The sequence below is a fragment of the Bactrocera tryoni genome, unplaced genomic scaffold, assembly GCF_016617805.1.
Source record: "Bactrocera tryoni isolate S06 unplaced genomic scaffold, CSIRO_BtryS06_freeze2 scaffold_25, whole genome shotgun sequence".
Taxonomy (NCBI): domain Eukaryota; kingdom Metazoa; phylum Arthropoda; class Insecta; order Diptera; family Tephritidae; genus Bactrocera; species Bactrocera tryoni.
The window spans coordinates 519,706-543,036 of NW_024395977.1; positions in this window are offsets into that span (position 1 = coordinate 519,706).

The window sequence follows — 23,331 nt, forward strand, 5'->3', positions numbered from 1 at the left end:
GTCTGGGTCGAACTCCTGTTGCTTCCAGCTTCGCTTTCGGAAAGTGTTTCTGCTAAGAAGTTCGGGCTCTCGGGAGTACGAGATTTGTGCCATAATTGCCATATGATCGCTTTTTGTTTATATGTTTGACATCGCCCACTTAATGTGCCTACTAAGCGAAACATTTGCAAACATAATGTCAATAATAGATCCTTTATTCCCTTTTTGGTACGTATTTTGTGTTCCGGTGTTCACTATTGTTAGGTGCGTTTGACTCAGGTATTCCTGAATTAGCCGCCCTCGATGGTTTGTGCATCTGCTGCCCCATGCAGTTGACCAAGCATTAAAATCACCCTCTATTACAATCGGTGTTTTGCCTCTAGTTTCTAATGAAAGTCTTAAAAGGAAATCTTCGAATTCGGTGATTGCTGCGCTGGGACGAGCATAGCAACTTACAAAATATAGTATTCCATGTATATTGGCCCATGTGAAGCAGTTATGAGCTTCTCTGGAGCAGGTCTTAAAAGGTTGACCTTTGCAGGACCATATTGCTGCTTTGTCAGATTTGTCTGCAATCCATGTGCTTTCCGGACGCTGGGAGTATTGTTCACTTAGTATGGCGACATCAATGTTTTCTTCTATGACTGTCAGTTCTAGCAAATCCTGGGCCGCTGCGCAATAGTTAAGGTTTAACTGTAGTACCTTCATTTACTTTGAGACTTCATCATCTCGAGATACTTTGGGCAAGTCGTGGTCAATACTGAGTGCTCCCCTATGCAGAGCATGCAGCTCGGGACGTTTGTGCATACTTTCGCTAAATGTCCCGCGGTTCCACAGCGTGTACAATAGGAAGATCTGTCTGTCGAGCTGCAGCAATTTCGCGCCATGTGACCCAGGTGGAAACACTTATAGCATCTTGGAACAGGCGAATATTCTCGAAGCCGACAGATCGACCACCCAATCTTTATTTTCCCTATTTTAAGTGCGGCCTTGGCATCTTGTGCCCGCATGCATACAAGTGCTCTTTGCGTGCCACTTTTCACACTCGATATCTCCAGATTTTCGATTCCGCACTCCCTTTTTAGTGCTGCGCAGATTTCTTCAGGAGTTGTAATTTCATCGAGATCTTTTCACGTAATCGTGACGTTGTGGGTCTTGGGTTGAATCTTAGCCATTTCGCCAACCACCCCCTCCAGGGCGCTTTGGAAAGATTCGGCTTTCGTCTCTGCACGATTTTTTAGTTCAATAAGTAAATCTCCTTTTAGCGTTTTACGAATATGGGTTACATTTGAACCCAGAACTTCAAGCCCGCTGTCGCTTTTAATTTTTCGCAGAATATCTGCATACGACGCACCATCCTTCTTTGTTATGATTATGGCATCTGGTTTTGTTCTGATTTTCCTTTCCAAATGTTTCTTCTTGTTTACAACGTCTACCCATCTTTCACTTGTGCTTAGACCAGTCGTATTTTCCTCTTGGGTTAATTTTGCTACTCCACTGTACAACGATTGCGGCTTTTCCTTTAAATTTTTTTGCTTTTTTGTAGGTGGTAGATAGCCTGTTGCCTCTCGCATTCTTTTAGGGGTATTTTCATCTCTTCCACTGGTGGGTACTTGCGATGGTTTCCCTATCAAAACTCTTCTCGCTTGATTTCCCAATTTTTCCGTTTTGGCATGTAATATCACTATGCTGCTTACTAATTCGCGCATAGCTTGATTAATATGGGCTGCAAAAGATGCTAACCGTTTCATCTTTTTTAAACTCCTCAGGTTTGCCCCCTTTGTTTTCTTGGGCAGCAATATCTCCTCGCTTATTTGGTCCAGTAGCGGCGGACTCCTCATTTTTACCATTGGGTGGCGTTCTCATCATTTTGGAGTTCCTTCCGGTGTTAGCCCAATACTATTTTCAGAGGCCATATCCTCTGCGAAAGAATAGTTTGGGAACACCCTTTGGTATATATGTTCTGTCCCAAACTTTACTACTTAAATAAAATAAAAATTAAAAAACAAAAAAGATGGTTGGCAATGCCAAAACTAAAAGAAAAAACAGCTGATTTGTGTTTTCGATGGTTGGCAATTTGCAAACCAAAAGGAAAACGAAAACACGAGGAGGGGAACAGCTGATCGATCAACACAAAAAACGGCAGAACAAAAAATTATTAAATGCACGTTATTGGAAGAGGAAAAGGCTATATTTGCCAAAATTTGCCCAAAAAACGGAAAGGTAAGTGCAAATGAAATTTATGTTATTAAAAAATCAATGTGTACTTATCTTTTCCTCTAGATTTGGTATCCACACATGTGGTTCACTACAACCACTATTTTTCACAACAAAAAAAACTGGATATCTACAAAGTTTTAGGATCGCAAAAAAAAACAAGAACACGTCAGCCTCACACGGTATGTTACAGCGTCTGTGGTCAGTGCTAAAACTCCTCCATCTCGACCGAGTTAGCCAAAAATATTTTTACGTTCTTCGCGCCGTGAACATGTTCTCTGCGTGAACCTTCTCTATTATAAACGTTCTCTGCTATTATTTTACGTTCTCTGCTACATATAGACTACGTATAGACTGCGTATCGCCACGGCGACAATCAAAGTGTAAACACATAGACGGCGACAGACTGCAAACTACATCTGTCAAATATTAAAATACACACGCTCTTAAGGGCAGTGTTATTTTGACAGCTGCACGACTACACGACTGCAGGCCGACAGTTGTCGTTCTCGCTAACTTCAATATCCTCCTATTTTTGCCAACGACAGTAGAGTTGACAGTAGAATGGAAGATAGAAAGAGGAGGTAGAGTGGTGATGCCACTAATATGTAAAATGTAAAATTATTCACAGCTCTAACAAACTTGACGTTATTTTACAAATAAAAGCATAAAATAGCTATATTATAGCTCTATTATATCATTTGTAATAACAATTGATAATTTAAAGCAAAAACATTGACCCATTTACTTATTTTTTGCATACAAAATTTCACTTTGAACAAAATATTAAAATTTCATTGAAGTGAAAGGAATTAGTATGGCCACAACGAAATTGTGTACATACAAAATGGACAACTACTGCGTTGTTTGTGTACATGCCGGCCATTGTGTTGTTGTTGCTTCTCAAAATGTACATGTAGTAAGATGAACAACGACGTTTTCAGTTCACTGTCGTGCTGCTGCAGTCTGTCGCAGTCATTGTGTTTACACTTTCATATCTACATATGGGTATATATATACCATTAATATCGTTCCTCCAAGAAGAATTTCAGTTGGAAATAAACAACAATCCGAGAGAATGTACTACTAGATATGGAACAACAATAAATGCTGTATTTATTAGATATCTTGATAATGTGATATCTAATACATTTGTAACTTCAGTTATCATCGACCAATTGTCACAGTAATATCGTCAGAGGCAACTTCGAATGTATGTAACTATTACGGAAGTCACTGATGAATAATGAATATAATTGAGTTGACGTGATTTTAAACAAATATTTGGATAAAATTTTGTATATAAAGAAAATAAATGTTTATTGAATAAACCATCTGTCATCAAATATCAAAAAATTCATAATATTGTATTCTTTGATTGCGTACCATATTTAGTTCCAGTCATAATCTGTACTTTTTAACCTATTACTTGTATAAAATAATTTCGATGCTCCACATCTGCCAGCTGTCAACTGACAGCTCCCTTTTTTTTTTTTACATGACATGACAAATACCAGTGTTGCCACATATTGTGTTTTGAAAAAATTATCAACAAGTTTTCTGTTTAAAGGTTCGTACGCAGCTCTCAAGTAATTGCTCAAGAAAAAAAATACATTATTTCTCAAGTAATTTTGACAGCTGGTTACGCATTGTGAATGATCTACATTAGAAGAGCAAGAGAGAATAAACAAAGAAAACAAACTTTGTACGTAATATGCATGTGTGTATGTGTATGGAAACATAAATATTTTCATTGAGATTTGAGAAATGTTGTTGATGATTGGTAGGTTTTATACAACATTTCAAAATGGAATATACTTCTTAATAATGATTTCAACTAATTTAGGATGAATTTGACGATTATTTCGAATTTCCTTCAAGAAACAATTGTTGATTTCATGTTTCTTCGCAAAATCAGGTTTGCCATATTCACATTTTACTGAAAAAAAGTATCAAAAATTAGTACTAGATTTCTTTAGAGCTGCGTACTAGCACAAGTAAATTTATCGCAGGAAAGTTTCCTGACCGTTTCTTAAGCGTTTTTATATATGAAGTTTTTACGTTTCTTGAGAGCTGCGTACTAAGCTTAACATATATAGAGAAAATAATACAAATGTTCTTTGTATCTTATGTTATTTGATATAAAGATAAAAAAATAACCACGGTCGGTCCGGGGTGTTCATAGTTCCTTTGTGTTGAACTACTTTCTGCACTGTTGATATGACGATAATGATATTGCGATTGTAATGTGGTACGACAACAAGCCTATCATTTTGTTGTCTTCTTTTGTAGGATAAGAACCAGTTCATTTAGTAAAGAGGTATTGCAAGAAAGAAAAAAACAAATACTATACATATGTACACGTAAATTGCCCTCAAATCGTGAAGGTGTATAATCAACGTATTGGCAGAGTCGACTTGCTGGACTCATTCCTGGGGAAACATAAAATAAAAATTAGAACTAGAAAATTGTATCTAAGTATATTTTATCATCTTCTAGATATTATTATTATAAATTGCTGGTTGCTGTACAGGAGAGTCGGAGAACAAAAACAAACGCAAACCCCACTAAAACTGAAAGACTTCAAATTGTCAGTTTGCAAAGAAGAGAGGTAGACCATCATCATTGCAGGAAAAGATTGAAGACAAAAGAAAAAATCCAATTGCAGCGAAATTACCTCCTCGTGATGTCAACGAACATTTTCCCATTTGGGGTCAAAAGCGGCAGCGCTGCAAATTCCCAGGTTCATCAGTTGCGAAAAATGCAAAGTGGAGCTTTGCCTAAATAAAGGCAACAATTGCTTCCGCAATTTTCACCAATAAACAATAATTATTATGTTTATAAATTTATCATGCTAAGTAAAATTATTTGAAATGATTTGATTTTCTCATTATGCCAAAAAGTAGCGTCTACGCTCAATGTACCTCATGTGGAACAGAAATGAAAAGTTAATTTTCTAATGAACAATTTGAATTTGATTTTTTTTTTATTATTTTCCTTACCTTCTCAACTTGAACCAGACAACATATTTTTATTTCATTACAAAAAAAGTCGTGTATTGTAGGGTTAAAAACAAAGGCCACCCAGTTCGGATGAATAAACTAAAGAATTGTATTACTTACATTTGCGAAAAAAATTATAGCCCATACAATCGCATTAAGATTTCAATTGTACAATATCAAACCAATTAGCTGAATACTATTGGAACAATTATAATTGAACCTCTCCAACAAAAGGTTTCAAGTGCTGAGCGTGGATGACCCAAAATTGAGCTGAGTCCTCAAAAAGGGCGAACGTCGGATAGCCCTGCTAGAAAAACATGATGAGTCTGCAACTTATGTTTTGCGCTCATTCGATTTTCCACCGATACTGAAGTCATCCGAAGCAGATATCGAAAACGTATTATCGCTTTTAATGTTGACTCGAATAACGAAACACCAATACTTGCATATTCGTGAATTCATAAATAGTGAAGCTTCAAGCAAAGCTATGAGAAAATTCTCAAATTAAAGACTTTAAGATATTCAAAAAACTGTAATTGAAAATTGTCTTGATGGCACGGAGCTTTAACATTATTTATAAAATGGAGTTTTGATGGCAGTACTGGACACAATCTGTAATGACGATGAGATGTGTCTATATGAAACATAGTATATCCCACTTCAGCTCATAGCTGAGAGCAACTCCAAATAATATGGAAAAATCCTAGATCATCTTCTACACGCCAATGTAGGTCAGTCAGAATTCAATTTAAAAAGGAGGCCGCCACACTATCCGTTGAAGAAGAGTTGTAATTTAAAAATAAAATAGAAAAAAATATTCATAAATCATAGACTGCAACTTACTATGGTAGATGGTAAACGCATGCAACGCGTTAAGACAGGGATGGGCACATTTTTAGCCCGCAAAGTTAGCAAAGTGCGCACGAGGGCTAGATGAGGGGAATATCAGTTTATGGAGGGAAGGGCATAAAAAGTTGCGAAGAAAATCAATTACATTTCTCCGTAACTTAATGTTCATCGCTGAATGCAAAATAAGCGTTTTTTATAACATTTTCCATTATGGCCAGATCGATCAAAATAAGAATTTTTGAGCATTTTAAATTAAAACACCCAACAATTGAAGCATGTTCGCGAATAACGTTGTAAGCGACAATTTTTCCAAAACCGGTTTTTTTGCAGATTACTGTTATAATGGCTCTCTTTTAGCAATCCAAATCAAAATTAGGCATATCATTGCACTTGTTCGTATTCAAATCGCATTTTAATACAAGCACTCAGTGGAATAACGTTTCAAGTGACTTATTTATTGCGTGTACAATTGCAAAAAGTGAGTGTTCTCGTGTGCTTGATAAGTGTGTTAGAGGCTCAAAAAAGAAAATAAATTTAGAAAATTGGAAAGATTTCAATAATAAAAAGCTAAGAAATAGTGGGCAATCTTATATTAATAGAAAAAAACAAGTTATACCAGCAAAAAATGTCCCAAAGCAGGTATAGTGAAAAAACGTTTTAAGTACATAATTTTTATTTCATATACATTTTGAACTATTTTGTAATAGGTTTTTGATTGCCATTGTAATTTCCATTGTGCAAAACTTGATAATGAACAAATGAAGAACCTTTTTGATAACTTTTATAGCTAAAATTATAACGAGCAACGTTTATTTCTATCCTCACTTCTTGAATTGAGCGAGCCTAAAAGAAGAAGAGTTGAAGAGGGAGTTCTATACGAAATACAACATTTATTTATTTTTGGTGCTTTCAAACGGAAAAAGAGAGAGAGTGTGCAGAAAATACGGTCGATATGTACACATGGCACGAAACGATTGCTAAAGAGGAGCTGCTGAAATAGCATGTATTTGGAAACACATTACATCAAAAATTCAGTATTCTGAAACTGATCAAATTAGAAAATTGATTATATGGTCCGATAGATGCGTGGGACAAAATAACAACTGGACTATGATTGCTTTGTGCCACAGCCTTCTGACCAAATACTTTTCTGAAGTGAATCAAAAATTTCTTACTTCAGGGCACAGCTTTCTGCCATGCGACCGGGATTTTGCACTTATCGAAAAAAAGAAAAAAACAGCTCAACTTTATATACCAGCAGATGTGTGTCATATGATTCATTTTGCAAGGCCTTCGGATCCATTCCAGATTCATCAAATGGCTCTATATGAATTTAAAAACTTCGAGATGCTAGTCAAAAATTTATATAGAAATCCTTTGTGCAAAATAACTACTGCAAAGTGGATACAAATTTCTAGAGACGATCCAAACACACTTAGAATACGTAAGCAGCATAATATAGCAGAAACATGGACTTCCTATAATTTGCGCTCAAAAAAAACCAGAAATTATGCGAATTATACTTTGCCAATGCTCAGGAATGGGAGGATGGAGTCATGTGTAGAAGTTCACGCAAGTGAGGAAAGTTCTCTGATCGCCATTCACTTGGGAGTGGCCAGAAACGATTCTTTTATACATGGCTCAAGCAGCTCACTACTTCCGGTCTTTGACCAAGTATCCTCTGGGTAGCCTAAGAACATCCGTTCGAAGGCGAGCTAATGTGAGAAGGCGAAACATTCCCTACATAGGGTTGTGCGCTGGGCTTGGGACCCGCCACGTAAAAAACAATACCAATGAAACAGTTTAAACAGCCTCGGATGAGAGACCCCCCTTTTGATGACGACCATGGCAAACGGAATAAGGACTACGATTTGAGGGCATGCACCTGGAATGTCCGGACCCTTAATTGGGAAGGTGCCGCTGCGCAGCTGGTTGATGTCCTCGCAAAAATAAAGGCTGACATCACCGCCGTCCAAGAAAGACGGGACAAGGACAGAGACGAGTAGGTCCTTGTGACATTTACTACAGTGGCCATATAAAGGAGCGCAAGTTTGGTATTGGATTCGTGGTGGGAGAGAGACTCCGTCGCCGAGTACTATCATTCACTCCAGTGAATGAACGTCTAGCCACAATCGGCATTAAAGCGAGGTTCTTCAACATATCACTGATTTGCGCCCACGCCCCGACGGAAGAGAAGGACGATGTGACCAAAGATGCCTTCTATGAGCGCTTGGAGCACGCTTATGAGAGCTGCCCCCGCCACGATGTCAAAATCGTTCTTGGCGACTTTAACGCCAGGGTGGGCAAAGAAGGTATATTTGGCACTACGGTCGGTAAATTCAGCCTCCACGACGAAACATCCCCAAATGGGTTGAGGCTGATTGACTTCGCCGTGGCCCGAAATATGGTTATTTGTAGTACTAGATTCCAGCATAAGAAGATTCATCAAGCTACCTGGCTGTCTCCGGATCGAAAAACTACCAACCAGATCGATCATGTTGTGATAGATGGAAGACACGTCTCCAGTGTTTTAGATGTGCGTGCGCTCCGAGGTCCTAACATCGACTCGGACTACTATCTTGTTGCAGCTAAGATTCGCACTCGCCTCTGTGCAGCAAAAAACGCACGCCAATAAACACAAGGAAGGTTCGACGTCGAGAAGCTGCAATCACAACAGATAGCCGAACGATTTTCTACTCGGCTTGCACTCCTGCTCTCTGAGAGCACTAGTCAACAACTCGGTATAAGGGAACTGTAGGACGGCATTTCAAATTCCTTACGTACAGCTGCAACCGAAACCATTGGTTTTCGGAAAGAGCAAAAGAACAGCTGGTACGACGAGGAGTGCCGTGTCGCAGCGGAGAGAAAACAGGCTGCCTACCTGGCAACGTTACGATCGACCACTACACGTGCGGGATGGGATAGATACCGAGAGTTGAAGAGGGAAGCGAGACGCATTTGCAGACAGAAGAAGAAAGAGGCCGAACTGCGTGAGTACGAAGAGCTTGATAAGCTGGCCGACAGTGGTAATGCTCGAAAATTCTACGAAAAAATGCGGCGGCTTACAGAAGGTTTCAAGACCGGAGCATACTTTTGTAGAACCCCCAAAGGTGATCTAGTCACTGATGCCCAGAACATAGTTAAATTATGGAGGGAACACTTCTCCAGCCTGCTGATTGGCAGTGAACGCACAACACCAGGAGAAGGAGAACCCGATTCCCCAATCGATGACGATGGAGCAGACGTTCCATTACCCGACCATGAAGAAGTTCGAATAGCAATTGCCCGCCTCAAGAACAACAAAGCGGCAGGGGCCGACGGACTACCGGCCGAGCTATTCAAACACGGCGGTGAAGAACTAATAGGGAGCATGTATCAGCTTCTTTGTAAAATATGGTCGGACGAGAGAATGCCCAACGATTGGAATTTAAGTGTGCTATGCCCAATCCATAAAAAAGGAGACCCCACAATCTGCGCCAGCTACCGTGGGATTAGCCTCCTCAACATCGCATATAAGGTTTTATCGAGCGTATTGTGTGAAAGATTAAAGCCCACCGTCAACAAACTGATTGGACCGTATCAGTGTGGCTTCAGACCTGGAAAATCAACAACCGACCAGATATTCACCATGCGCCAAATCTTGGAAAAGACCTGTGAAAGGAGAATCGACACACACCACCTCTTCGTCGATTTCAAAGCTGCTTTCGACAGCACGAAACGGAGCTGCCTTTATGCCGCGATGTCTGAATTTGGTATCCCCGCAAAACTAATACGGCTGTGTAAACTGACGTTGAACAACACGAAAAGCTCCGTCAGGATCGGGAAGGACCTCTCCGAGCCGTTCGATACCAAACGAGGTTTCAGACAAGGCGACTCCCTATCGTGCGACTTCTTTAACCTGCTCCTGGAGAAAATAGTTCGAGCTGCAGAACTAAACAGAGAAGGTACCATCTTCTATAAGAGTGTACAGCTGCTGGCGTATGCCGACGATATTGATATCATCGGCCTCAACACCCGCGCTGTTAGTTCTGCTTTCTCTAGGCTGGACAAGGAAGCACAGAAAATGGGTCTGGTAGTGAACGAGGGCAAAACGAAATATCTCCTGTCATCAAACAAACAGTCGTCGCACTCGTGACTTGGCTCTCACGTCACTGTTGACAGTCATAACTTTGAAGTTGTAGATAATTTCGTCTATTTAGGAACCAGCATTAACACCATTAATAATGTCAGCCTGGAAATCCAACGCAGGATTGCTCTTGCCAACAGGTGCTACTTTGGACTGAGTAGGCAATTGAAAAGTAAAGTCCTCTCTCGACGAACAACAACCAAACTCTATAAGTCGCTCATAATTCCCGTCCTGCTATATGGGCGATGACAGCAACCGATGAGTCGACGTTACGAGTTTTCGAGAGAAAAATTCTGCGAAAGATTTATGGTCCTTTGCGCATTGGCCACGGCGAATATCGCATCCGATGGAACGATGAGCTGTACGAGATATATGACGACATTGATATAGTTCAGCTGGCTAGGTCATGTTGTCCGGATGGATGAAAACACTCCAGCTCTGAAAGTATTCGACGCAGTACCCGCCGGGGGAAGCAGAGGAAGAGGAAGACCTCCACTCCGTTGGAAGGACCAAGTGGAGAAGGACCTGGCTTCGCTTGGAATATCCAATTGGCGCCACGCAGCGAAAAGAAGAAACGACTGGCGCGCTGTTGTTAACTCGGCTATAATCGCGTAAGCGGTGTCTACGCCAATTAAGAAGAAGAATGCTCAGGAATGATCCAATAAAAGTAAGTGATGAAAAGAAGATGGACCTTCTGGCAATGGCGTCGTATTTACCAGAAAACTATGCACAGTTTTATAAACAGTTGCCATGAAAGATAAACCAATACATATATTGATACTCTATACTATTTACTACATATCCGTTGTGAATTACATTTTGCGGAAATATCGTTTAAATTTATTTGAAATAAAAGATTTTTCGTTTTGTTTATAACCTTCTCTGTCTGTTTGTATTACTGAAATACAGTTTTTTTGGTTTTGAAACTTTTACTTTCCAAATACGTTGACGGAAAGCGTTTCAAACGCCATCCTACTATATGTTATGCATAGTGGAATAACGTGTTAACATCCATTTAATTTTGGATATAAAACGTTTTTCCATTTAAAGAGTTTAATTTCGTTTTTTTTTTTTTTAGTTTAACTATTTTATTAATTTTTTATTTCAATTTCTTTATTCTAAATAGACAGATTACTATTGAAAAAATAAAAAAAAAATCCAAAATAGATAAAACTTTAAGCTTTAAACGTTTATTTCATTTCCTGAACATTTCTAAATCTGTCGCTTACAACGTTATTCGCGAACATGCTTCAATTGTTTTGTTAAATTTTAAAGATCTAAGTTACCTCCGGAAATGTATTAAAATAATAATTCGCGCTATAGAAAGGAAACATATATTTTCAAAAAAAAAAAGAAATCATCAAGTAAAAATACATTTGCGCGATATGGCATTATTAATTGAGAGTGGCTGATCACACAAATATTTAGAATACAAACGATTCGAACAATGTTGCCATTACTCAATACGCATATGTAGTTTTGTACACATCTAACTTTTCAATTATAATTGTTATACTCTCGCAACAAAGTTGCTAAGGAGAGTATAATAGTTTTGTTCACATAACGGTTGTTTGTAAGTCCTAAAACTAAAAGAGTCAGATATAGGGTTATATTAACCAAAGTGATCAGGGTGACGAGTAGAGTTGAAATCCGGATGTCTGTCTGTCCGTCCGTCCGTCTGTCCGTCCGTGCAAGCTGTAACTTGAGTAAAAATTGAGATATCAAACTCTAACTTGGTACACGTATTCCTTGGTTCAATAAGAAGGTTAAGTTCGAAGATGGGCAAAATCGGCCAACTGCTACGCCCACAAAATGGCGGAAACCGAAAACCTATAAAGTGTCATAACTAAGCCATAAATAAAGATATTAAAATGAAATTTGGCACAAAGGATCGCATTAGGGAGGGGCATATTCGGACATAATGTTTTTGGAAAAATGGGCGTGGCCCCGCCCCCTACTAAGTTTTTTGTACATATCTCGGAAACTAACATAGCTATGTCAACCAAACTCTACAGAGTCGTTTCCTTCAGGCATTTCCATATACAGTTCAAAAATGGAAGAAAGCGGATAATAACCACGCCCACCTCCCATACAAAGGTTATGTTGAAAATCACTAAAAGTGCGTTAACCGACAAACAAAAAACGTCAGAAACACTAAATTTTACGAGAAAAATGGCAGAAGGAAGCTGCATCCAAACTTTTTTACAAAAATTGAAAATGGGCGTGGCGTCGCCCACTTATGGACCAAAAACCATATCTCGGGAACTACTAGACCGATTTCAATGAAATTCGGTACATAATGTTTTCTTAACACCCTGATGACATGTACGAAATATGGGTGAAATCGGTTAATAACCACGCCTTTTTCCAATATAACGCTATTTTGAATTCCATCTGATGCCTTCTCTGTATAATATACACATTAGGAACCAATGATGATAGCGGAATAAAACTTTACACAAATACGGTTTTTGAAAAATATGTAAATGACTGATAATGAAATCTCGATTATCACTTAATCATGCGAGAGTATAAAATGTTCGGTGACACCCGAACTTAGCCCTTCCTTACTTGTTCATAATATAAAATATCAAAACTGAAATCAAACTATTAAAAATAGCTAATATATTTATAAATAATAAATAGCATTCGACTCTGATTTTGAGTTAGTTTAAGAAAATTTCGAACATATTGAAGACATTTTTTATAATTACTGCAGTATGTCGAGATTGGCAACCCTGCGTTGTGAGAGCAATCTGCTGACTCGTTTCTACGGGGAAAACCCAAATAGTTGGAAATTCTATGGTAAGCGGGCGGTAGAAGCGGTGTTGGCTAATCATTTACATTGTGCTCTCATAAGATTCCTTTGAGCATATGTGTTGGAAGTAACAGTGGTTCATAAACTGAAGTTATTATTGAAATTACTTTTTATAAGGAAGTTTTACAATAATGCGTGTACATAGCTACAGCAAATGAGATTAAACCAAACATAGAATTTATTACTTCAAATAAACTAAACTAAATGCTGTTATAAAGACGTATTAAAAAAATGATTACTAAAATAAAATATTTATTATGCTTTTTGTAATTTGTCTTACATTTTATAAATTTATAGTAGTTGCAAAGAAACTTAAAATTGTTAGGCAATTTTACAGTTATTACCCACAGTGCAACTTCCTATATATGCGCGCGCTCTCATTTGTAAACATGCTGTGCTCTCATTTGTAAATATGGAGTGGCAAAATACGTTGCTCTCACTTCCCTCTTCATGTTTGCCCGTGATGATCTCCTCATCTAACCATCAAAATGTGCACGCGTGCCCAAACGGGCAAAACGCCATTGAGGGCTATCTGTCCACCCCTGCGTTAAGACATACATAAGTCGTCTATGAAATTTTTTTATATGCGGTGCAAAACCCAACGAAATGAATGGATAATTTGTTAAATTTTTACATTCAAATTAAAATTCATTTAAATTTTACTTTTAATAATTAATATACCATTGAAAGAACTAGAGAACCTAGCTCGTTTATATTTCGAAAAGCTGGAGGAAGGGGGAATGCGGGTGGTTATTGTGGAGGGTGAAGAGAGTGTTTTAGTGTTCGTTCTTTGCAAGAGTGTAGCACGTGCATCCCTTTCCATTTTGTTAGTGCCAAAACAAAAATATATTAGGGGGATCCTATACCGAAATATGAAACGCCATGAGAGCACCCTTTGCAGAATATAGTGATATATGAACAGCTGATTTGGTCAATTTATTGTTAATGACTATTGTAAATTGGCGCACCTTCTTCATTCATTCTTAACAAAAAGCTGTAATAAATCTTTAAAATTTAAATAGAAATTATAAAATCTATTTAAAACTTAGCTAACTGCCATATTTTACAACCATTGCAAATATTTTTCTGCGTGTGTTTTGTCGTTGCACCAATTGAAACACTCTAAACCGTGCAAGGGTTTTGCAAGAGCAAGATAATGCCCCTATTCGCTATTTTGCAATTTCAAGGATGCAAGAACAAATGCACAAGATCTGAGTTGCCATATACATATGTAACTAGCCCTCATAAGTCTACGCTCCTTTGCAAAATACATGTTTTCTGCTTTAAATCGTAGAAATTATTATTTATGTAAATAACAGATTATTTTATATTATATTAATTTTTTTCGCTTTCCGTCCATATCCACCAAAACTGCAAAAAATTTAAAAATCCGAAAAAAACTGGACGAAAACAACTAAGATTGATTTTTTTATAAAAACGAGCTTTTATTTAAATTCGAGGATTGGAGGCTAAATAACTATGTTTCTTGTCTGTGTGGCAGGGTTAGTACCGTTATTTATTTAAAATAATGGTATACTATATAAATATTATTTAATAACCTATGGTTTAAAAAAGTCAATTTTTATTTGCAGAAGAGAGTATTCTAGATCTCATAAGCTAGTGTATGTTTCCGTGAGCTATTGCACTCCCTGCCAGCCAAAAGTGGCGAAAAAACTAGTGAAACACTAGGTTTTCACACCCTCAAAACTAGTGAAGAGCCTATGTTTTCAGCCTTGTATATCCGTAATCCAATGATCAATAACGTTAAGAACCTCTGTCATCTTACACAGCAGACCCGAGGCGAAGCAAGAGAGAAAATTCGAAAGGCACCCGGCTGTTGAGTAGTTTATCCCACTAATCTTATAAATTTAACAAGATTTCGCCGTACAAAAATGACAGTTTTTAATCTCGTCTCCGAGATTATTTGAATCTAATCTACGCGAAAACTCTCTGTGAGACTGTGATTTAACACCGTCTACTTGTCAGAATTGGATATTTATTACATTATCACAGCTGATTTAGACACTATAAAGATAAAAAAATGTAAACAAACAAATGAATTAATCGCAATGAATCTGAATTCACCTGAAAATCGACTTCCCAAATAAAAAAACGTGTCCATTATTTCCATTATATGGAAAATATTTAAAAGAAGACGGCATATATAACAAAATACTATATAACAATATTTTCTTTTAATACTAAGCGATGTGAGTTCTTGAATGGCAAAAACATCTGTTTTACCATCTGCCCAACAAAAATGAGAACGTGCTAGATTAGTGAAGGGATTAAATGTAATCTAATCACTTAAAATTTTTGTTGGAAAAATAGTATAACAAATGATGGTTTCATATTTACCTTCAAATTTAGTCGACCATTATGACAATAAGATAATGCTGGTAAATACTCATCTGAAGACCCTTTTTACCTACCCCAAGTATTCTAGAAAAAAACTGTGATATAAAACGCTTCCAGCGAATGGTTATTAACGTCATAACCAATCCAATTGACACGAGAAGTAGGGATCCGATATTGATATGTCTTTGTAGTTCAAAACCACCTAAACAAACTCTAGAAGCCTTAGAATTTACCCTATCCGATAGTTCGACTATACCAACGTGGTCAAACTTGGACCGTTTTTTAACTCACAAATATAAAACCCTCGAATCTGTAGAAAATTTTAATAGCAAAGCTGCCCTCATTCCACACAGGTATGTACTTGTATGTTTCATTAAATACCCAAAGAATAATAATTTCACTGTTACTCAACACCATTCAGAAACAAACAGCTGCAAGCTCTGCCTGAGACAACACCTATTTCGCGAATATAACGAAGTTTGGATATACCCACCAACTCTATATAATAAATTATAAGTTATCAACACAAATAATTATACTTTTCGCTAGGTGGCGCCAATTGGAGATTACAAGCGAAGCCAGATTCTTCTCCACCTGGTCCTTCAAACGGAGTGGAGGTCTTCTTCTTCCTCTGCTTCCTCCGGCGGGTACTGCGTCGAATACTTTCAGAGCTGGAGTGTTTTCGTCTATTCGGACGACATGAGTCGCCTTGTCTGAAACCCTTCTCGATCCTGACGGAGCTTTTGGTGTTGTTCAACGTCAGTTTACACAGCTGTATTATTTTTGCAGGGATACCAAATTCAGACATAAAGGCAGCTCCTTTTCGTGCTGTCAAAGGCGGTTTGGAAATCGACGATGAAGTGGTGAATATCTGGTCGGTTGTTGATTTGCCAGGTCTGTGTGGCTTTAGACCTGGATAAGGTCCAATTAGTTTGTTGACGGGTCTCCCTTTTCGTGGATTCGTCAGAGCGCACTTAAATTCCTATCGTTGGGCATGCTTTCGTCCGACCATATTTTACAAAGAAGCTGATGCATGCTCCTTATCAGTTTGAATAGCTCGGCCGGCAATCCAACGGCCCCCGCCGCTTTGTTGTTCTTCAGGCGAGTAATTGCTATTCGAACTTTTTCATGGTCGGACAATGGAACATCTGCTCCATCGTCATCGATTGGGGAATCTGGTTCTCCTTCTCCTGGTGTTGTGCGTTCACTGCCATTCAGCAGGCTGGAGAAGTGTTCCCTCCTTAATTTAAGTATGCTCTGGGCATCGGTAACTGATGACCTTTGGGGGTTCTACAAGAGTATGCTCCGGTTTTGAAACCTTCTGTAAACCGCCGCATTTTTTCGTAGAATTTTCGAGCATTATCCCTGTCGGCCAGTTTATCAAACTCCTCATACTCATGCATTTCGGCCTCTTTCTTCTTCTGTCTGCAAATGCGTCTCGCTTCCCTCTTCAACTCTCGGTATCTATCCCATCCTGCACATATTATGATTGATGGTAACGGTGCGAGGTAGGCAGCCTGTTTTCTCTCCGCTGCGATACGACACTCCTCTTCGTACCAGCTGTTCTTTTGTACTTTCCGAAAACCAATGGTTTCGGTTGCAGCTGTACGTAAGGAGTTTGGGATGACGTCCCACAGTTCCCTTATACCGAATTGTTCACGAGTGCTCTCAGAGAGCAGGAGTGCAAGCCGAGTAGAAAATCGTTTGGCTATCTGTTGTGATTGCAGCTTCGCGACGTCGAACCTTCCTTGTGTTTATTGGCGTGCGTTTTTTGGGGCACAGAGTGCGAATCTTGGCTGTAACAAGATAGTAATCCGAGTCGACGATAGGACCTCGGAGCGCACACACGTCTAGAACACTGGAGACGTTTCTTCCGTCTATCACAACATGATCGATCTGGTTGGTGATATTTCGATCCGGAGACATCCAGGTATCTTGATGAATTTTACTATGCTGGAATCTAGTAGTACAGATTACCATATTTCGGGCCCCGGCGCCTCAACCCATTTGGGGATATTTCCTCGTGGAGGCTGAATTTACCGACTGTTGTGCCAAAGATACCTTCCTTGCTCACACAGACGTTAAAGTCGCCAAGCACGATTTTGGCATCGTGGCGGGGACAGTTTCATAAGTGCGCTTCAAGCACTCATAAAAGGTATCTTTGGTCACATCGTCCTTCTCTTCCGTCGAGGCGTGGGCGCAAATCAGCGATATGTTGAAGAACCTCGCTTTGATGCGGATTGTGGCTAGACGTTCATTCACCGGAGTGAATGATAGTACTCGACGACGGAGTCTCTCTCCCACCACGAATCCCACACCAAACTTGCGCTCCTTTATATTGCCACTGTAAAATATTGACATCATCGGCCTCAACACCCGCGCCGTTAGTTCTGCTTTCTCCAGGCTGAACAAGGAAGCACAGAAAATGGGTCTGGCAGTGAACGAGTGCAAGACGAAATTTCTCCTGTCATCAAACAAACAGTCGTCGCACTCGCGACTTGGCTCTCACGTCACTGTTGACAGTCATATAATTGAAGTTGTAGATAATTTTGTCTATTTAGGAACCAGTATTAACACCACCAACAATGTCAGCCTAGAAATCCAACGCAGGATAACTCTTGCCAACAGGAGGAGGCAATTGAAAAGTAAAGTCCTCTCTCGACGAACAAAAGCCAAACTCTATAAGTCGCTCATAATTCCCGTCCTGCTATATGGTGCAGAGGCTTGGGCGATGACAGCAACCGATGAGTCGACGTTCCAGTTTTCGAGAGAAAAGTTCTGCGAAAGATTTATGGTCCTTTGCGCATTGGCCACAGCGAATATCGCATTCGATGGAACGATGAGCTGTACGAGATATACGACGACATTGACATAGTTCAGCGAATTCAAAGACAGTGGCTACGCTGGCTAGGTCATGTTGTCCGGATGGACGAAAACACTTCAGCTCTGAAAGTATTCGACGCAGTACCCGCGAGGGGAAGCAGAGGAATAGGAAGACCTCCACTCCGTTGGAAGGACCAAGTGGAGAAGGACCTGGCTTCGGCGTAGCGAAAAAATGAAACGACTGGCCCGCTGTTGTTAACTCGGCTATAATCACGTAAGCGGTGTCTACGCCAATTAAGAAGAAGAAGAAGAAGTAAATGCCACAAAGACTTACTCGTCTCTGTCCTTGTCCCGTCCATCGCATTTCTTGGACGGCGGTGATGTCAGTCTTTATTTTCACGATGACACCAACCATCTGGGCAGCGGCACCTTCCCAATTAAGGGACCGGACATTCCAGGTGCATGCCCTTAATCGTAGTCCTTATTTCGTTTGCCATGGTCGTCATCAAAAGGGTGGTCTCTCATCCGAGGCTTGTTGCTTCTTTTCATTAGGGGTGTTTTTTTACGTGGCGGGTCCCAATCCCAGCGCACAATCCTATGTAGGGGATATTTCGCCTTCTCACCTTTGCTCGTCTTCAAACGGATGTTCTTAGGCTACCCAGAGGATACTTGGTCAAAGACCAGAAGTCGTGAGCTGCTTGAGTCATATGTAAAAGAATATTTTCTGGCCACTCTGAATGGCGATCAGAGAACTTTCCTCACTTGCGTAAACTTCTACACATGACTCCATCCTCCCTGAATCGCTTAGCCTAAATCTTAAACTAACGGCTTATTCTAGTTGTAATGTAAGTATGTGTTACAAAAAGGAGTAAGTACTTATCTCTCGTTAAACATTGTACTAGCTTATGTTCAGATAAGTATTAAGGTGAGTAATAGATTAGTATTATGAATGCATTATTAAGGTAAGTATTTTATATAATAAATTTTCTTGATATAATATTTAATAATTCAATATTCTTATTCTTGTTTTAGGTATAAATATGTCGCTTCACGCAACGGATATTTTCACCGGAAACCCCTTTAGAAGACTTCGAATGGCAAACAGTCACATTGGGCATAAATTGTGTACCGCATCTAACAATCAGTAACGTCTTGAATCTAGCCGATGATGTACAAGAAACTCACCCATTAGCAGGATGTGGACGATGTCTTAGCTGGAATTAGCGACCTAACCACGGCAAATTCAGCACAAGGTTAACTCATTTCTGCTCTGGAATCCTCAGTATTCGCGTCGTGGAAATAGAGCTCCAATCGCCCACCTATTCTGAAAGAATTGAACTTTTTCTCCTAAAGCCATCATCGAATTCCACAGATTCTTTGATGCTTCAGAAAAAACATATGCCGCAACACTCTACATAAGTCTTTTATTAGGTGAGAAAATATGGAAGCTAGAGTTGCTACCATTAAAAATGTATCCCTACCCAGATTAGAACTCTGCTTAGATGACCTTGCTGAACTTACGCTATCCCAACCACATCTAACTCATAATAAAAGTTACTTTTGGACTGACTCTACCATAATTCTCGCTTGGTTAAACAAAGCACTTACGTTTCTCACAGACTTGATGCAATTAACGAGAAAGCATGAGTCGTTACTAGAACTATTAAATTGCAATCTCTTGTGGCATGAAGCGTTAACAACGCAAAGGATATACTGAAAAGGTTTTCCTCATTCCCCAGAGCTTTTATTCAGGTTTAGCTTAAACGCCTCACCCAGGTGACGAGGGACTCATTACTCAAACCGCGTAATAAGATTCAAAATAACAGGAATGAAGCTAATCATTCAAACCCAAAAAACACATTTCCGAGAAGAATATGATGTCTTGATCCTTATAACCCAAATACCCATGAGAAGTTCATTCTTGTCTTTGCATCCGTTCATTTACCCTAAAGGAGTTATGCGAATTAATGAAAGATTAACCAATTTTGCAGCATTATCCTACAATAATATTAACTATCCTAACCCGACCGTTTGCTGGAGTCTAACTTGCACCCTATAACAACCATCAACTCTGAGCATATTTCTGGGTTTACCCAAATCACTCACATCAAAATGTTCAAGTATGTACTTGTAATATACCACACTAAACATAATTTCGTAAATACTGCAAGGCGGTCGGGATGTTTAATCCAAACAAATAAGTACTTCTCTGCATTACTCCCACATACAAGGAAAAGTAATAGAGGCATAGTGCAGGAAAAAAAAACAATCGCTCAAAACAACAAAGGGGAAACTTCAACCCGCCAAAAAAGTGAAATACATATAAAAACAATGGCAAACATTAAAATCACCACGATAAGCAGTTAACATCATCTCACTCTGCAACATAATACCATGTTCGGACCGAAAATTTAAAAGATTAGATTACACTTAAGCATTTCATAACCCAACAGTGTTCTTGCTGCAGATGAAAAGATTAAAAACAGTTGTTTTTGCCATTCAAGAATTTACATCGCTCAATATTTATCAAAAGAAAACATTGTCATATAGTATTTTGTAATAAAAGCCGTATTCTTTTAAATATTTTCCAAATAATGGAAATAATGGACGCATTTTTTTCATTTGGGAAGTCGGTTTTCAGCAGAAATTAGATTCATTGCTCTAATAAAAATTTGTTTGTTTACATTTTTTCCTTTTTGTAGTGTCTAAATCAGCTGTGATAATGTAATAGAATTCCAATGCTGCCAAGTAGATGGCGCAAAATCAGAGTCGCACTGAGAGATTTAGCGTGGATCAGTTTCAAATCACTCCGATGAAGTGATTTTGAACTGTCATTTTTGTATGGCGAAATCTTGATAAGTTTATTAGATTAGTGGGATAAATCACTCAACAGCCGAAATCGTGTGATTAAGTGTCGGTCTGAACATGGTATAAGGGAAGCCGGAAACAACCCTGCAAGACGGGTAGCTGTTAGCAAACGTGTAAGCGACTTGTTATTGTTCACTTTTGCATTCGTTAAAATATTTGTTACTTTTGTTCAGAGAGTGGGAAAAAAGTAACACATAGCTATTTAATGTTCAATGGTTATCTCGTTCTAATCAATGGCAAATATCGCATGCTGCCTTGTTCTAACAGAATACATACATTTGTTAGCAAATCTCTTCACAGTATGTTACAGGTAACAAATTCTTTTGTTAGCGCATAACTTACCTATGTGTTATGGATAACAAAAAGTATTTGTTACGTGAATATCTGTTAGTGTTATAATTTTGGTTATCAGTTTGTTACCTATAACATATAAACATGTTAGTATGAATAAGCAGTAACAAGATTATTTGTTACCCATTTGTCACTTCTAGCAAATTCAATGCTTTTAAATAAAATTCAGATTTTTTTTATTATTTCGCTTTATTTAATAATAAAATCAAAATAATCAAATATTTACTTAAACTAATTGCGAGCTCCACGTAATGCTCGTCCTCCAAGTCACCGGTGATACGGCTAATTGTTATACGCATCGGTCTTTGTTATAAGCATCCAAATGCTCCAAATGATTTCTGTAATATTAAAAATTTTAATTACACAAACGACATTCAATTCACAATGCTTACCTTTTTCTCCTTGTTAAGCTTTTTCATTTACTCTATATAAAAGAAATTAATAACATAATTTAAATAATTTAATAAATTTTCCAGAGAAAATATTCGTTAGTATTTGAGATACTCGCCGTTTTGTGAGGTTTTAAACGTGAATTCTTTTACTACTACTTACTTTACTTTTATTGAACAATAAAGTGCAATAATGACTATCTCATAATGCTTTGGTTATTCGTGATTATTTCGCCACATTTTCAACTAACTTCGTGTAACTTTTGGCTATTCAACTAATTCACATGACCACTCCCAAGACAACGTTTTGGCTCAATTGAGGATATAAAAGCTGAATCGAAGAAGGTTCTGATAGCCATCACGACGGAGGAATTTTTCAAGTGCTTTGATGACTGGAAAATTCGTTGGCAGCGGAAGGGAATTGCTTCGAAGAAGATGAAATGGATAAAATTCACCTTTCAATTTGATCACAGTAGTATACATACGTATATAACAAGCAAATACGGGAGCAGGTTGGGGTGGTTGTAGTACTACTTCTAAACCAGAAGAAGAATTTCTTTGCTCCCCTGTACAGGAAGCCGAGGGTTCCAACTCTGGCAACAAGAGAGGGCCCCGGAAGAAGCCAAGAAAGGAGGGGTTGAAGGCGGAAGCGAAATACAAGGCGGCGGTCAGAATATGCAACCGCCTTGAAGGCAAGTCTAGCCTGGAAGAAGAGATGAAAGGGCTGGCTTGGGCTTGAAGAACAGCGGGCACACTTCGGCACTCATAATTGGTGTAATGTCTCGACTCCAAAGTATGATAATCGCATTGAGGAGCACATCGCTGGAAAGAGACGGCGTCAAAGGTGAGCGAACCTAAAGCGCCCTCGAAAAACGTAAGGACGTAGCTAGGAAGCGAGCATGTGGGCGAGGCAGCGACGGCGGACTTTGATATTGCGAAGCGGCATTTGACCTCGCGTTCATAGACCGCAGTAACCCTCTGGGACAAATGTCACAGGAGCAGTTGAAAATAGTGGAAATGAAGCTATTGGGAGCCCTCTTTTCGAAAATGGACGCCGAACCGAGCGAACCCATGCCGTCATTTGGTGGGGCAAGATAGTTAAGCGGTGTCATAATCTTAATATGCAACGACGACTCGATACTAACATGGGTAAGGGAAGCGGTCAGCGCTTCCAAACCTGTGTGAGGGTGCTCACTAGTGACTCGAGGGTGTTTAGCGTGGCGAAATCCATCAACGAAGGTGGAGGCCAAAGCTACATCCTCCAGATCAATAAGACGGCTGAGGATCTCCTGTACGCGAGGTTCGGAAAGATGACGTGGAACGTGGGAAACGTGTTTCTTCACGTCAAGAAGCGCCACCCCGTGGACAGCAACAAAAACACACGGGAGAGGACGAAGTAGAAAAGGATCTCGGAATAGGAGAGATCATGGCAACTTCACTTGTCCTACATCCACAAGAGTAAAATTGATTCCGCCGAGCTTCTTTTCAATTTAGAGAAAAACGGCTACAACGAGGTTTTAGTCCAGGAACTATAGATTGCATGGGGTAAGG